We start from the raw sequence: 16,478 nt of genomic DNA, 5'->3' as shown, positions 1-16,478 counted from the left end.
TGCTGTCTAATGTGGACATGGTCAGCCCGGTTGAAATTTCTCTCGCCTGCAGTCACGTCCCGAGTTTGTAATTTTAATTCCCTGCATGACCAAAACTGCTTTGAGCAGCTCCTGGGCTGCAAGCTGCTACCTTGTAGAGGCCTGCTGAGAAAAGCATGTCTCGTCATGAAGAAGTCTCCAGTGGAGCTGCGTTCCCACCTTAGTGGCTATTTCTGCCCCCCCTTCCTCTCTCTCCTCCTCACTCTAGTTCTGAGAAATTAAGCTAAGAGCAGTGACCGGACGGGACGATGACCTGATGCAAAAACTTTCTCCCGGGTCCGACAGACACATCCCTGACATCTAGCGGAGGAAAAAGTAACAGTGGGCCTGGTCGCCAGCGTGCAGAGCTTACCCTCATGACACCTGGTGGCAAGTCTGCTCACCACCTCAAGTAGTTCCCCCTTACGCCGCTAGAAAGCAGCGTCGCGGTGCCATAAGGCACTATGCTTTCCTCTCGCGGCCCGGAGAAGTCGATTGTTCGTTGCTTTCGTTTCGGTCCGGTAGAGAGCGCGCATGTCGTGTGGTTGTCACGCCCGCCTCGGACTCCTTCGGAAATTTTCGGCTTAGAACCGAACCTACCCCCTCCTTTGACCCGGGGCCTTACCGCCCGATTTAATTAGGTGCTTTGTCCGATTGCGAGGACTCAGCCCTCTGACCTCGGCTACTGACCACGTCTCCTCTACGTCCTCTGCGCTAAGCGGCCTTTTGCGGGAACGGTGATTTTCGCGTGCACGAGAATGTAGTCAGCTTGCTTAAGGGATGTGATCCCGTTTGTACAGTAGCCAGGCAGAGGTAGTTTTTAGAAAAGTCATGCTTAGTTAAATTTTTATATATTCTTATTTAATTCTAAAAATTCTGGTTTCGTCCGCGCATCCTGACTTCTCGGTCCGCGGCATCCTGATGTCGGCGCGGGACACCTAGTGAGCTCCGAACTCTACACCCTGGTTGGTGAGTAATCCGGCCTTTTCCCCCCCATTCCCGTTTGTTGGCCTTTTGCGCCGACGGTGTAGGACTGTCTGGAAGCAAGTCTAATTCGTTTTGAATTTGATTTGGGTTTCAGACAGGGTCGAAGTGCTGGAGAGACAAATTGCTCCCAGCTCGTGGTCCTGCACCTCCACTGCGGGTCACGTTAGAATAGAGGTTTCCGCGACCCGACGTTATTTTTTGAAGACCCGGGTGGTAATGTGAAATCAACTTTCCCCCCCCCCCCACCTTCTAGCTACGAACTACATTAATCGAATGAATAGCCTACCAGCGAACAGTGCTTTCCTCAAGAATATGTAGAGTCAATAAAACTAATCATCGATGTAATAATTGGACAAATAAATTTGGTGCGATTTTTAAATTTTTGATTATGTAATAATATTTTGTTAAGGTGTAATGTGTATTGTTTTAAATAATCCTGGGGCGCCCCCCCTTTAACTTTGTTAATTACTAAGATTTTTATTGTCAGGTTTGAATAATACGAACACAAAATTCCTTAATAATAAAACAGGAAACCTATAGACCAAGCTACTTGTGTAGTGTTAATTTATTTATGATATACCTTGTTCCCTTAAAAGATCCACCAGCTCCCAAGTTGCTTGTGTCAGGGAGTTCCAAATTATCTTGTTCTCCACCTCGTGCCACCTCTGGTCAATAACTTAATTGTCTTATTTTTCTTACCCAGCAAGTTTCCAAGGCTCTTTTTAATTAATTTAAAATAATTCAATTTTGAGGCACGAGGGGCGTTACAATTGTTAGCAGAGCATGGTTTGTTCTATAGGCATACCTTAATAAAGTAGGCTTACCTAAATTATAAAGAAAAAAAATTAAAAAAAAATAATTAATTAATTTTTTGTGGAACCAATTTTGTATTTTTAACATTGTAAACTGATCGCTGGTACACCCGGTAGTTATATTGCTTTTCTATTTTAAAGTTATGATTGAGTTTTAAAGGCCCGTGCGGACTTAGTCTGCGCGCGGCGCAAGAAGTCGCGGCGTGCGGTCCGCTAGCAGGCCGGCAGCGAGACGTGTCTTATCTCTCGGCTCAGCTGGCGTCCCCCCCCCAATCCCCCGCTTGAGCCAGCGACACGCCCGTTATCTGAGAACGACGACACGGCCCTGTTCCTCCCGCACACCCCTCTCCCTTTTCCATCGTGAGAGACGACCTTGCGAGCGGCAGGTCAGTCCCCCTGTTGACGTATACAGGTTGGCAAGTCAAACTGACAGGGGAAGCTCGCGCAGTTGTCTGAGTAGTACGGCGACTCTATACACAAATAAGTTTGGGCACATACCCCCCCACCTTGAAAGTGTGACTTACTCCCCGCGCATTGGGGCTAGTTGGTAGTTTATATTAATAAAGGAAGCCTGAGGAGGTATTTAAAATTAAGATATTTTTTAAGGGAGGAGTATTTATGGTGTACGTTTGAATCGTACAGGTGTGTTAAATTTTTGTTTTAATTTGCAGTAATTTACGTCCGAGCAGTATGTTTAAGCCGGAGTTATTGCTGTCAGATGAGCTGACCTATGAGTTACAGCTACGCAATTTGCCCTCCAGTGGCAATGTCCAAGTCCTCAGGAAGAGGCTCAGGGCCGCCCTTCATGATGGCGTGCCCACTAGTGTATGAATTTGGATTTAGATGTAACTGAAGAATTCAACCTTGCTTGCGCCAAGTTTTATGATATATCGGCTTTCGTAAGCTATCTTTATGTGGAGGAAAATTTACCCAATGTCGAGCGACATATAGTCAGGCTAAAACATGTTACCCGACGTTTGCAAAACCTGAAACAGCTTTCGGCAGACCTTCTCCATGGAATTTATATAAAAGAGGTAGAACGATGTTTGCAACAGACGGCAGGTTTCCATTCAAAATTGGCGGCGAGAGCAGCCGTTTTGGAAGACACACGATGCAGTCAGCATTATGTGGCTGAGGCACAGGCTTTAGGCATCGATTGTCCCGCCTTCCCGGAAGGGGACGCTCCTAGTTTGCCCCTGGGAGTAGAGCAACCCGACACGCGACAATCAGAAGTACGGGCGACGGTAAACAGACAGGAGACGGAAACGAGCAGATTACCAGACGCAGCCCCTGACTCACAGCCACTAACGTCGCTTCCAAACCAACCGATACACGTATCTACCACTCATTCAGAGCCGCTTGTGCAGTCGACGAAAGCGGCGACAAACATTACAACGGGTCATGTGACAACCCACCCCGTCACTAGCGTGACATTTTCACAGGGATTACCAACCATGGCACACCACATGACGCAACCATACCCACCAAACATGTTTTTCCCGTATCCGACCGCTCAGGGCTATTTTAACCCTTATGCTCAATTTCAACCACAGTTTCCTTCATGGCAAACCACCCCAATTCCGAGTGCTGGTATTTTGCAGCCGCCACTCATAACGCCCCAGATCACTCCACCACAGGGCAGTCCCTCGGGTGCGACTCGGGAACAGACTCAGTCGCACCCGGTGCCACAAAATCAGCCTTCACCTCAGCCGGCAGGAGCCGCGGCTCAGCCCCACGACTCAGTATTGAGGAGCACGACAGCCCCAGAAACTGGCTACAGTTTCTACGGAAAAATCACCCATCCTGTAGAAAGGCTACTCAAGGAATTGCCAGAGGCGTCGGGTCTGGACGCACACAAACTGATTGATTTCCTTCGAGTCTTGTTAAAGCTACGGCAAAAGGGAGGGATTCCTGACAAACAAATTTTTGAAATTGTTTACCCATACACCCAAGCTCCCTTAAGTGAGCGGATCATGGCAGCCATTGAGAATGACCTCACTTTCGACGAGTTTCATGAAGACGTGTTAAATTTTTGTATACCGAGTAGGCTACTCACAAACATCCGGTTGGAGTGGTTTAACCGCTTGCAGCAGCGTAATGAAGCCTTGCCGAATTACGTTGCTGACATACGGGAAGCCAACCAGGTACTCAGGCTAAAGGTTCCAGAGAGAGAGGTCGTGAGTACGATTCTAGACGGTTTGAACCCAGCGGAGCGCTCGCGTTCAGTGTTCCAGGCACGCCCCCAAAATTATGCTGAGCTAGATAAACTTTGCGTACACGCCACAAACATAGAATACGCTGATTTTCAGCGAAATAAACAAGCCACATTCGCTAGTCAACAAGGTAGCAGCGCGGGAGCGGAGCGCAGTAATTCGCAACATAAGAATGCAGCACAGAAACATCAGGGCAATACATTTTTCTCTTCAAGGCCACAAGGGAGGTATCAACAAAATACAAATTGTAATTTCTGTAAAAGAGACGGGCATTCCCTGGCCCAGTGTTACCACAAAAACAACAAACAAAATGGCGACACTCCAAAAAACGCATAACGCGGTGGCCCGAACAACCTTATTCAGGGTCACCGAAAAATTCAAGTGTTAAAAATTTTTCTTATAAGTGGGAAGTTCAACTTGCGCCAAGTAATGACAGTACACAAGAAACATCATTACATAAAAACAAGAATCCTAACAACGAAGAGTCCAGGAATAAAAGTAACAAGCGAGGCCACAAACATAAACAAAGAAAGCACAATAGCAGGAGAAATAACAAAAATAAGGGAAATGGTAATTCAACGCACACGTACTCATGTAAAACGTGTGTTGATCCTACAAATAAGGGCAAGAGAAAATGCCACCAAATTTTTGGCAATATTCCTACAGTAATTCCGTATGAAGTAACAACGATTGGCGAACACACTGTACCGGGACTAATTGATACGGGATCAGCGCGCAGCCTAATTTCTGGGCGTTTGTTTAACAAGTTAAAACAGAGCAAATTAATTCTAAGGACTGAGACCACTAAGTTACAATGTTTCACAGCTTCAGAGTAGCCATTAAATATTACGTTAGCAGTTGTGATCAAGGTGAAGATTGATTTATTTTCATGGAATTTCCCATTTTTGGTGTCTGATCAACTTGCCACAGACCTAATCTACGGGTCTGATTTCATTGCCAAGACAGGTCAAATCATTAATCTTCAGGCGAAGAATTTTGTTTTCAAATTCAACATGGGTAATCCTATTCCTTGTGGGACCCCTGAACAAATAGTTTCAGTTCCGGCCGAGCCAACGGCAGCCATCTTGGATCAGGGCAACACCACTTCACACGAGCACCTTAATACACAGCAGCGGGGCGCCATTGATAAATTATGCAGTACTTTTCCAGATGTCTTGACTAGTAAAATAGGTCGCACAAAATTAGTCGAGTACCAAATTGAGTTAGCGGATAAAATACCAGTGAGATCTCACCCTTATCAATTTTTAGGCCCTAAGATGCAGACGATGCGCAATCATGTTCAGGAGCTTTTGGAAAAAGGGGTAATCGAACCCTCGACATCCACCTACAGTTCCCCAGCTTTCCTGGTGCCTAAGGGCAAGGATCAACAACGATGTGTAATTGATTACAGAAAAGTTAATGAGAAAATAGTCATACAAAACATACCGTTGCCAGACCTAAACACTGCTTTTCATTGGTTCAGTAAGGCCAAATATTTTAGTGTGTTTGATCTAAATTCTGCCTACCACCAAATTCCCCTTACTGCGGATTCAAAACCCATCACAGCCTTCTGTGTTCCTTGGAACTTGTACCAATACACAGTAGTACCTTTCGGACTTGCCACAGGAGCCCAAGTACTAACTCGACTCCTGGATCAGATACTAGGAGATCTAAAATTCAAAACAGTGTACAACTATCAAGACGATGTCGTCGTATATTCAGAAACGCTCGAGGAACACATCAAACATTTAGAGGAAGTCCTAAGTAGATTTCGTAAAGCAGGGTTAACTGTCAACACAAAAAAGGTTAAGTTTGCAGTCCAAGAACTGTCTTTTCTAGGACACCTGGTTTCTAGCAAGGGAGTCACCATTGATCCTTCACGTACACAAGCCATTCGTGATTTTCTGCCTCCCACAAACCCTAAGGGTATTTCACGTTTTACTGGGATGGCAAATTTTTACTCAAAATATATTCCTAATTTCGCTGAGCACGCAGCACCACTAAATACCTTGCGCAAGAAAAATACACCTTTCATATGGGGTCTGGAACAAGAAAAAGCTTTTAATTTCCTGATACAGGCGATTTCTTCCCCGCCTGTACTCCGCATGGCAGACTTCACCAAACCTTTCATTTTACAGACGGATGCGTCCAGTGTGGCTATTGGCGCAGTACTGTCACAGGAAGTCGAAGGCTGCAGACAGCCTATTGCGTTTGCATCGCGGACACTTACCCACGCCGAGAGGAAAACCTCCTCGATCTACGAATTAGAATGCCTCTCCGTGGTATTTGGCATCGACAAATTCCGACAATTTATAGAACACAGGGAATTCCTGTTGGAGACAGATAATCAGGCATTAGCCTGGCTTTTGGCACACCCGAAACAATTAGGGAAACTCGGGCGATGGATTGCAAAAATTTCCTCTTTGAAGTTCAAAATCCAACACATTCGTGGCACACAGAATATAGTAGCGGACACACTGTCTCGCATGTTCGAAAACCCAACTCAGACTCCGCCCGAAAGATCACCTCTCTTATGTCAAGCCCTATTGACAGACTTTCCGTTGGCTTTTCAGGATTTACATAGCTAGCAGGAAGCTGATCCCCACATTTCCAGTATTATTAACCTTTTTAGTTCAGGAACTGCGCCAAAATACTTTAGGATGTCTAAGGGGCTGTTACAAAAACGCACCCCCCAATCAAAAACATACAAAATTTTGCTCCCACAAAATCTGCGTAATATGATATTCCACTATTATCACACCTCGCCGGTGGGCGCCCACCTCGGTATATATAAGACCATTCAGGCTATCCGACGTCATTTCGTGTGGGACGGCATGCACAAGGACATCACCGAGCAGGTGAGACTATGCAAAATCTGTGCACTGAGTAAGCCAGCGCAGAACACTCGTTTCGGTTATTTAACTTCAGATGTGGCCGAGCGCCCCATGCAAAAGATGTTTATCGACTTTGTCGGGCCTTTCCCGCGCTCAAAGACAGGAAACACTATGCTGCTGGTGTGTATCGACGCCTTCACAAAATTTGTCTGGCTCATCCCCATGCGAAAAGCCACCGCAGAAAACACTGTATCTGCGCTACGTAATCAGATCTTCAAGACGTCGGGAGTCCCGTCTATAGTAGTTTCAGAGAATGCAACCCAGTTCACGGCTAGGATTTTTAAGAACATGTGCTTCTCACATGGCATTCTGCACGTCACAACCTCGCCTTATTATCCACAGCCCTCGCATGCTGAGAGATTCAACCGCAATCTCCGGTCTGCTCTAATAGCTTACCATGCGCAGGAGCAGGATAAATGGGATTCGAATTTGGTGTGGCTGCAAATGGCCTTTAATTATGCACATCATGAAGGACACAAAAGTACTCCTTTCGAACTCATGTTCACTTACCGACCTAATACCCCTCTTTCAAATCTTTGGTCTTTGAATGACCTATTGCCCGATGATCCGAGAGACATCAGGGAGATTTGGAGAAGAGCTCGTAAAAATCTCAACCTGGCTCATGAGAGCAGAAAAAAGAAATACAACGAAAACCGATCTCCTAACCCTTACAGGGTAGGCGATTTTGTGCTTTGTAAGGCACACCCACTCAGCAAGGCAGTGGATAAGTTTTCCGCCAAGCTGGCGTACCGCTGGAGAGGTCCTTTTCAAATACAGCGATTTTTAACGCCAGTGACAGTTAGCCTAGCTGACCCCAGTTCAGGAGAATTCGTGACCAGAGCGCACATCTCCCATCTAAAGAAAACACATGCTGACTTAAAGTAGATGTGTTTAATTTCTTTACCCTAACACAGGGGACTCTCTAATATTAGGCATGCCAGAAATCCTCGAGGTCTTAAAAATGCATTATACTAGAAATAAGAATGCTAGCTTTACGTTGTATTAGTTTTAAGTGGCCACTTAGTTAATAAGCTCTTAGTTAATAAGTTTGTTTAAGGGTTATCGATATGTTGTGCCTGAGAGGCGGACGCGTCTCAAAACTGTTAGAATATAAGTAGTAGGATACAGGCGAACCTGGTACTAGTTTTACTGAGCAGTGTAAGTGGTGTTTTTTTTTTCCCTATATGCTCCGCATTCAAGCGGGGGAGTATGTGCTGGAAATTAGACATTTCGTCACTTTATTTTTAATTTATTCTAAAATTTTAAAATTTTTTGGGGTTTCTATTTTTTTAAATTTATCTGGTTGTTAATGGGGTTGATTTACTTTTTGTTAGGCCGGTGTACGCCACGGATTTAAACTTTGTGCCAGTGGACCGAAGCCCCTTCCCAGGGGGCCAATCTGATATTTTGCTGTCTAATGTGGACATGGTCAGCCCGGTTGAAATTTCTCTCGCCTGCAGTCACGTCCCGAGTTTGTAATTATAATTCCCTGCATGACCAAAACTGCTTTGAGCAGCTCCTGGGCTGCAAGCTGCTACCTTGTAGAGGCCTGCTGAGAAAAGCATGTCTCGTCACGAAGCAGTCTCCAGTGGAGCTGCGTTCCCACCTTAGTGGCTATTTCTGCCCCCCCTTCCACTCTCTCCTCCTCACTCTAGTTCTGAGAAATTAAGCTAAGAGCAGTGACCGGACGGGACGATGACCTGATGCAAAAACTTTCTCCCGGGTCCGACAGACACATCCCTGACATCTAGCGGAGGAAAAAGTAACCGCGGGCCTGGTCGCCAGCGTGCAGAGCTTACCCTCATGACACCTGGTGGCAAGTCTGCTCACCACCTCAAGTAGTTCCCCCTTACGCCGCTAGAAAGCAGCGTCGCGGTGCCATAAGGCACTATGCTTTCCTCTCGCGGCCCGGAGAAGTCGATTGTTCGTTGCTTTCGTTTCGGTCCTGTAGAGAGCGCGCATGTCGTGTGGTTGACACGCCCGCCTCGGACTCCTTCGGAAATTTTCGGCTTAGAACCGAACCTACCCCCTCCTTTGACCCGGGGCCTTACCGCCCGATTTAATTAGGTGCTTTGTCCGATTGCGAGGACTCAGCCCTTTGACCTCGGCTACTGACCACGTCTCCTCTACGTCCTCTGCGCTAAGAGGCCTTTTGCGGGAACGGTGATTTTCGCGTGCACGAGAATGTAGTCAGCTTGCTTAAGGGATGTGATCCCGTTTGTACAGTAGCCAGGCAGAGGTAGTTTTTAGAAAAGTCATGCTTAGTTAAATTTTTATATATTCTTATTTAATTCTAAAAATTCTGGTTTCGTCCGCGCATCCTGACTTCTCGGTCCGCGGCATCCTGATGTCGGCGCGGGACACCTAGTGAGCTCCGAACTCTACACCCTGGTTGGTGAGTAATCCGGCCTTTTCCCCCCCATTCCCGTTTGTTGGCCTTTTGCGCCGACGGTGTAGGACTGTCTGGAAGCAAGTCTAATTCGTTTTGAATTTGATTTGGGTTTCAGACAGGGTCGAAGTGCTGGAGAGACAAATTGCTCCCAGCTCGTGGTCCTGCACCTCCACTGCGGGTCACGATAGAAGAGAGGTTTCCGCGACCCGACGTTATTTTTTGAAGACCCGGGTGGTAATGTGAAATCAACATCCCCCCCCCCCACCTTCTAGCTACGAACTACATTAATCGAATGAATAGCCTACCAGCGAACAGTGCTTTCCTCAAGAATATGTAGAGTCAATAAAACTAATCATCGATGTAATAATTGGACAAATCAAATTTGGTGCGATTTTTAAATTTTTGATTATGTAATAATATTTTGTTAAGGTGTAATGTGTATTATTTTAAATAATCCTGGGGCGCCCCCCCCTTTAACTTTGTTAATTACTAAGATTTTTATTGTCAGGTTTGAATAATACGAACACAAAATTCCTTAATAATAAAACAGGGAACCTATAGACCAAGCTACTTGTGTAGTGTTAATTTATTTATGATATACCTTGTTCCCTTAAAAGATCCACCAGCTCCCAAGTTGCTTGTGTCAGGGAGTTCCAAATTATCTTGTTCTCCACCTCGTGCCACCTCTGGTCAATAACTTAATTGTCTTATTTTTCTTACCCAGCAAGTTTCCAAGGCTCTTTTTAATTAATTTAAAATAATTCAATTTTGAGGCACGAGGGGCGTTACATTGTTCAGTTGGCCTACCTTTGTACCTAAATACTTTTCCACCTTAAGGTAAGACACCATTGAGCCTAAGGTTCAGGGCAACTTCCACTGCGGGCCTTTCTCGGAATGGTTGACCCTAACAAGGCTGGGAAAGGTTGGTAGAGTACCCGAATGTGTATAAATAAATATAACAATTATGTTTTGGATTTTAAAAGTGAATGTTATTATTTCACGAAATCTGATTTTTATCTAAGCATGAGTTCTCGCAACTGCATATTAAATGTATACATTACATGACCTTTTCATGTTCAGTATGTGTACTGTTTGTTCATTGCATGTCTAGTTTATGTATTCTGAGTCCTTGAAAGTGTGTACTGTATATTCATTGTGTGTGTACTGTGTGTGTTCATTGTGTGTTCTGTGAGTCCATTGTGTGTACTGTGTGTGTTCTGTGTTTTCATTGATTGTACTGTGTGTTCATTGCATGTCTTGTGTGTGTACTGTGTGTCATATATGAGTCCTTTGTTTGTACTGCGTCAATTTTCTGTCCAGTGTGTATATTTTTGGTTCATTGTGTGTACTGTGTGCTCGGAGTATGTTCATTGTGTGTGTGCTGTTTGGTCATTGTGTTTCCAGTGTGTGTACTATGTGTTCATTGAATGTACTGTGTTTGTACTGTGAGTCCTTTGTGTGTATTGTCTATGTGTCCTGTGGTTTTACAGTGTGTCCTGTATGCGTAATGTATGTTTAATGTGTGTCCTGTGTGTGTACTGTATGTCTATTGCATGTAATTTGTCCCTTGTGTTCTTGTGTGTGTACTGTGTGTTCAGTGAGTGTACTGTGTGTGTAATTTTTATACTGTGTGTTTATTGTGTGTTCTTTTCTTTTGTGTAATGTGTTTTATTTAATTGAATGTGCGTAGTTTCCAATACTTTGTCTTGAACTTGAAATATGTTTCGACAAAGAAGGTCCTGTGGTTTGGAGATGTCTGGCCTATATATCTGACATTGTACTTGACCTGGTCTCGTGATCCGAAAACACTCCAACCAAACGTAAAGCGTTGTTCATGAATTGTTTGGAATGTATTTTTTGTGTCGAAAAAAAGACGTTCGTGTTAGGCAACGTGACAACATATTTAATTCGTCAGTAAGGTAACTTGTATAGAGAATTTGTTTCGTAGCGAGAATAATTAATAAACTCCTTGAAGTGTAATAAGAAACAGACGTGACATAGCTTTGCTATCGCAAATCCTTTTTCCTCGTTTGCGGAGGTTTGTGGATTGCCGCGCATTCTTGTTGCGCTGTGAATCACTGGCCATGCGACATAGTGGCTTGTTGTGTTGTGGAAGGTCTCTGCGGGAAGGGCTCTCGTAGAGCTCCTATGTAGACGTCATGGGAGATGTATTTTTTTTCTTTGCTTCCCAAGGTTGGTATGGCTCGGGAAATGTTGTTTTTGTTAGTTTTGCGCAATGAGTAGCGTGATGTTGTTGTGCAGAGGAAAGTAATTCAGATAGAGGAAAGAAGATTGTGTGACTTCTACGTACTTGGATGTGTAAGAATTGTTATGTAGCATTTTATGCAATTTTACACAATTTTATTCGTTATGGCTGGCAGCTAGAGTGTGTCACTGAGGAATATGTGCGTTTAGGTAGCAGTACGATGCACGATAGGATCACCGTGTTGCTGTTATCTTAGTAAACCAGCATGGTGGCTATATTAATCTTCGCATACGAATGCAGGAATGTATATTTTTTGGTTTCTGATAATTTCATGCGGGAAGTGACCACATTCAACATGGATTCTTCGCATCGTCTAGCTGATGAAAATAGCAGTCATGTTACCAGGCACGAGACATGGGAAGGTCTTCTGTTGTTTTGGTGCAGGCCTGTTTGCAATTAACAAAGAGTTGGGAAGGTCCTATGTCTACTATTTCGTATGGGACCAGAGAACCTGCGCAACTAAGTTAGTTTATGGCCTTAGTAGAATAAACTCCCATTTTTCATTGGAAATTTAAGTCATTAACTGTGGATGGATTGATATAAATGAAAATAATATGTTATTTAAAAAAATAAAAATTAACCATTTCTCAAATCTTAGTGCATGGTGTCGGCATTAAATAGGCGTTCTCAGTAGAGTCGTAAAATGTTTGATGTACTTGAGAAGAATATATGTTATTCTGTTAGTGCCTAATTGACTATAAATTAGTATGGGACATGAAGCGGTTACAATTATTCATACAAGAGAAACAATACATGAAGCAGTTTTCTGTTTCCTATTTTAAACCAATTGATTATACATTAAACTATAGTGTGAATAGGAATTAATACCATCGTTGTCGAGACTTAGAGTAAAAGTGTAAAGTATTATAACAATCGAAGGAAGAATTATATCTGGATTTTAGTGATGGTTGGTTCCAGTAAATGGCTGGAAAGTAAATTAAAGTGTGATTGGTAATTTAATTATTATATAAATATTTCTAGTCATTATATGTGAATTTATAATTTACTTGTACCTTAAATGTTTTTGGTTTTTAATGTTATTCACTCTTTGGGTCAGTGTGAATTATGCTGGAATAACTCTCATTTAAGGAGAATGTGTCCATAGGTACTGACATACAAGGTGTGGATATTTGATTTAGATATATGCAATATTTGTCAGTTGGTGTGGCCTGTAACACTACTCTCCAGCTTCTTCGCCCCTGTTAAATAGTTGTGCTAAGAGTTCTAATAAGTTGCATTGGATTTCTAATTTTTGCTTGAAACTATTCAAGTTTTGTGCAGTATCTGTTTGATTAATTGACAATTACTAAGGTTTGCCTTGAATCTAGTCTGAGAGACTTAATGTTAATTTTTAGAGTGCTCGAGTAAAGTCTATATTCTATCTTCAATCTTTTTTGCGGAATAGGAATGCATTTCATGTTTGTTGATTGTTAACATTCTGTTTGCATATACAGCTTAATAAATCTGTCGTACCTAATCTTAGGTTGATCTACCTTGCCTATCTTTTTTACTTCATTCCCTTCACCTAGTGGTGTGTGGAGAAAGAGTAAGTCACAAAAACTAAATTTTATTTTAAGCTTTAGTTATTCTTATGACTTTTCGATAATCGAAACAAGCATGCATATTGATAGAATTGACTAATTTTTTTATGGTTTTTGGAATTTTAGGAATTTGTAGGTTAATAAATACAAATTCTCAAGATGGTATCCAAATGTCAAGAAGGCGGGTGCTATGGCAATAAAAGATTACTACAATCTATCGGGTGAAAAATAAACTAGTATGTTGGCAGCACACTCAAGCAGACGAAAACAAGATGGCGGCAGCACACTCAAGCAGATGAAAAAACTAGATTATGGCATCTAGCAGACAAAAACAAAATGGCTGCCTGCATATGAAGAAAACAAGATTTCAGCTTCCAGGAAACGAAAAAAATATGGTGGCCTCCAGCAAACGAAAATAAGATGGCTGACGTGACGTCATAATAGCTGGCGATATATCTACCGTTGGATTAGTAGAGGGGGATCAGTCTGTCGATGGCTTCCATTAAGGAAGTATCTGTCGTCATTTTAATTTTGACCTCAAAAGGTTCGAACTAAAGACTATGGCGTAAGTTCGTTTTTAAATTAATTTTTTAATAAAATTGTTAAATTATTTTTTATTTATTTTAAAAATTTTCCCATTTTTTCCTAGCATAAATAATACAAATTTTCAAGATGGTGGCCGTGGCGTCATAATCCAAGATGCGGAATGTTTGAATTAAAATTATTATTTATTATTTTTAAAATTTTTCCCGAATGTATAGCTGAATATTTACGGATTTTCAAAATAGCGACCTTGACTTAAATATTTAAAAGGTAACATAACAATTTAAATGGGTGGGTGTGACGTAAGTAAAGTTTTTCTAATTTTAACTGAATTAAAATTAAGAAATTTTAAATTTTTTATTAATAAATTAATAAATTATTCTCGTTAGGAATCTAACCGCACAGAAACTGAATAAGTTACTTAAAATTTACAGTTAGCTATATTTTGAATTTTTTCGGAATTTTTTGTCAAAAATTAAGGAATTTTCCAGTTTACAGTTAAGGTTAAGGCCATCCAAGATGGCCACCAGAGGCTTATTGGAGGCATGTGTATGCGGACTTTTAGCCTCTTTGCGGAATGTAGGTTCTTTATAAAGTCAAATTTTTTTTTTAGGTTTCTTGAATTTTTGAATTTTTAAGGAATCAACGGGAAACTTTCCCTCAAAGCGGCAATTTTTCCCTCTAGATAGGGAAATTTTTTGGAAATATTTTGGCGGAATTTATTTTCTAAAAATTGGACATTTCAGTGGATTTTGGGTCAATTTTGGCAAATTTTGATTCATTTCTGGCAAATGTACGCAAATATCAAATGTAATGTCCATCTTAGATGGCCGCGTAACGTCACAATTCAAGTGGCATTGTAAATATTAAATCCTCAATCTAAACCTTGTCTCAGTATGCCCAATTACGTACTACTATTGCCTAGCTTAATTATTTTTTTATCTCGAAAATTAATGTGTAATAATTTCCAACGACTTAACTATGTTAAATGTACAAGATAGACAAATTATACTATAGTTTATTATTTAAATATAGTTTTTTACCGAACCAACAATATTAAGTGTACTGTTTCCACAAGTTAATTATTACTTGAAGTTTTGATAACTTACTGGCTCCATTAATAAATGTTTAATTAATAACTGGCTCCCTCAATAATTGACTCATCACTGTCTACCATACTATCTGATTTCATAAATGAATGGCTCTATCATTTATTCACTTTTTCTCTAACTGGCTTCCTCTTAAATGGCGGCATTACTAACTGGCTCTATTACTAACTCCATTACTCCATGGTTCTATTACTAACTGGCTCTTATACTAATTAGCTCAATTACTAACTGGTTCTATCACTAACCGGCTCCATCCCTAACTGGATTTTACTGCTTCCTCAATAAATAGCTCTAACCAAATGGGTCTCTAAGTAACTGGCTTAGTTAATAAAAAGAGGCATTGCTTATTGGTTTTATGAACAACTGGTTACATCGTTTAGTGTCTTCATGACTAACTGGATTCAGTACTACTGGCTTCATTATTAACTGGCTCCATTACTAACTAGGGAAATAAAAGCAAATGTATAAAAACTTTGGTGAAAATTGTAGTCAAAATATCTTCGTGATCCTACCATTTCTGGGGAATACTTGTATATGTGGTTCCTTAAAGACAACATTGCATCGATTGACGATGAAAAATTTATAAGGCCCGTCTCTAAACACGGAAATGTTTTTTTTTTTATCATTTAATGCTTTTCAATTTCTTCCTGGATTATGGTTGTATGTTCTTCGATCCATTTGAAAAAAAAAATACTGGAGTAAGTTAATATGATGGGAGAACTTATACGGTTTTATTTAGCTGAAACTAGATTATTACATTTTATCACCTAGTTTTAAAAATTGGCCCTTTATTGCGAAATAATATTATTTCTTTAGGTCTTATACAAAGTTTTTGTAAAAAAATAAAAACCTTTTAATAACTTTTTGACTTATCAAAGAAATATTTAATATTATATTTATGTTTAAAATTGAGTAAAAATAAAATATGAAGTGATTTTTTTAAAAAAATAATATTTATAAATGTATATTATAGCTTACTTAGTAATGCTTATAGTGTTTTACAAGTTGTTGAATATTAATGTTACCGATGTATATATGTGTAATACATTCCTTATGTGCCTCATTATGGAAACATATAATGATCATAGGGAAATTTTATTTTAAAAATTAGGAACAATAACATTCTTAAGTATATGCAGCTACCATCTAATTGCTATAATTTTTTACCATTTAATTGTCTTCATTTAAATTGTTGACTTCAAAAAGACAAACCACATATTCATATGCTATTTACTCGAATAGTAATTTTACAAGTTTCTTATTTCTTTATAATTTTTTTTATTAAAATTGCTAATCTAAGTTTTTATGCGAAAATGTAACTACAAATAGAAAAAAGTAATCAAGAACATAAATTGGTCCTTTATGAACATTTCGGTTCTTTAGGTTTTATATGTAAAATGTAGGTTTACCAATTAAGAAAGCAAAAAAAAAAAAAGAAATGTCGGAATATTTCTGCTAAAATGAGAAGTTCCTTTAAAAACTAATAAATGAATAATATTTTGCACATTGGTATGTAATATTTTTTATTGTATCATTCAATGAAAACAATAATCTTACTTGACAAATTATAGTGCATGGCAATATATTTTTTTACAGAAAATGATGCACTAGAATTCTGCAAAATTAGGATATAACGGTAACTATAGGTATTCTTAATTATTTAGGCTTTTTAACTTTCATAATTATTTTTGTTGTTCCTTTTA

The 16,478-nt window shown here is 40.6% G+C and overlaps 1 protein-coding gene across 2 annotated transcripts in view; it reads right to left on the bottom strand.

Moving 5' to 3' along the window:
• The window catches only part of LOC134531575 (sodium/potassium/calcium exchanger 4), a 758,952-nt gene that overhangs the window by 520,310 nt on the left and 222,164 nt on the right, over positions 1-16,478 (bottom strand). The gene's annotated exons all lie outside the window — the stretch shown is intronic.

This window comes from Bacillus rossius, chromosome 5 (genome assembly GCF_032445375.1).
Source record: "Bacillus rossius redtenbacheri isolate Brsri chromosome 5, Brsri_v3, whole genome shotgun sequence".
Taxonomy (NCBI): Eukaryota; Metazoa; Arthropoda; class Insecta; order Phasmatodea; family Bacillidae; genus Bacillus; species Bacillus rossius.
The sequence above is the reverse complement of the archived record's forward strand: the minus strand, read 5'-3'. Positions and strand labels throughout refer to the sequence as shown.